At 48.2% G+C, this 1272-nt stretch overlaps 3 non-coding genes across 3 annotated transcripts; all 3 read left to right on the top strand.

The window, feature by feature from the left end:
- The first annotated feature begins 82 nt into the window (after positions 1–82).
- On the top strand, positions 83–155 carry Pmar_PMAR011183. The gene has a single exon. It is a non-coding gene; the product is annotated as a tRNA-Arg (tRNA).
- Positions 156–475: 320 nt separating this feature from the next.
- On the top strand, positions 476–548 carry Pmar_PMAR011182. The gene has a single exon. It is a non-coding gene; the product is annotated as a tRNA-Arg (tRNA).
- A 300-nt stretch (positions 549–848) lies between these two features.
- Pmar_PMAR011181 lies at positions 849–921 on the top strand. Its single transcript has one exon. It is a non-coding gene; the product is annotated as a tRNA-Arg (tRNA).
- Positions 922–1272: the final 351 nt, after the last annotated feature.

Genomic DNA, 1272 nt, shown 5'->3' with positions numbered 1-1272 from the left:
TATTCAGCGTGTCGGATGGGAAACCATGTGTGCCATGAAGTCAATGGGGCGCAGAGATGGTGGGACAAATATCAAATTTACTGGTCTCGTGGCCTAATGGATAAGGCGTTGATCTTCGGAACCAAAGACTATGGGTTCGAGTCCCATCAAGATCGTCTCCACGCCGGGAAGCGCGCATATACGGATGCCACTGGCCTTACAGATGTCGATGTTGATTGTATACCCTTGTGACTCGTCGGGATACATGCTGAGGCTAAGGGTACAAGAAGATTGTTGGTCTGCCAACGAACGATCTCCAATGAATTGACGAACGATCTCCAATGAATTGACCTCATTGAAAACACTATGTAATGGAGGCCCCTCTATGAGGAGCAAATTTTGTGATCTATTCAGCGTCTCGAATGCGAAATCATGTGTGCCGTTAAGTCAGTGTTGCGCGTAGTGACGAGATAGTGGGGTAAATCTCAAACTCATTGGTCTCGTGGCCTAATGGATAAGGCGTTGGTCTTCGGAACCAAAGGTTGTGGGTTTGAGTCCCATCGAGATCGTCTCCACGCCGGGAAGCGCCCATATACGGATGCCACAGGCCTTACAGATGTCGATGTTGATTGTATACCCTTGTGACTCGTCGGGATACATGCTGAGGCTAAGGGTACAAGAAGATTGTTGGTCTGCCAACGAACGATCTCCAATGAATTGACCTCATTGAAAACACTATGTAATGGAGGCCCCTCTATGAGGAGCAAGAGTTTTGTGATCTATTCAGCGTCTCGAATGCGAAATCATGTGTGCCGTTAAGTCAGTGTTGCGCGTAGTGACGAGATAGTGGGGTAAATCTCAAGCTCATTGGTCTTGTGGCCTAATGGATAAGGCGTTGGTCTTCGGAATCTAAGTCTATGGGTTCGAGTCCCACCGAGATCGTCTTCACGCTGAAAAGCGCCCATATACGGATGCAACTGGCCGTACAGATGTCGATGTTGATTGTATACCCTTGTGACTCGTCGGGATACATGCTGAGGCTAAGGGTACAAGAAGATTGTTGGTCTGCCAACAAGCGATCTCCAATGAATTGACCCCTTTAAGATCACTATGTAATGGAGGCCCCTCTATGAGGAGCAAGAGTTTTATGATCTATAATGGAGGCCCCTCTATGAGGAGCGAGAGTTTTGCGATCTATTCAGCGTGTCGGATGGGAGACCATGTGTGCCACGAAGTCAATGGGGCGCAGGATGGTGGGTCAAATCTTAAGTTTATTGGTCTCGTGGCCTAATG

This window comes from Perkinsus marinus (genome assembly GCF_000006405.1).
Source record: "Perkinsus marinus ATCC 50983 genomic scaffold scf_1104296937092, whole genome shotgun sequence".
Classification (NCBI taxonomy): Eukaryota; Perkinsozoa; order Perkinsida; family Perkinsidae; genus Perkinsus; species Perkinsus marinus.
This window is presented reverse-complemented; position numbering and strand designations above follow the sequence as displayed.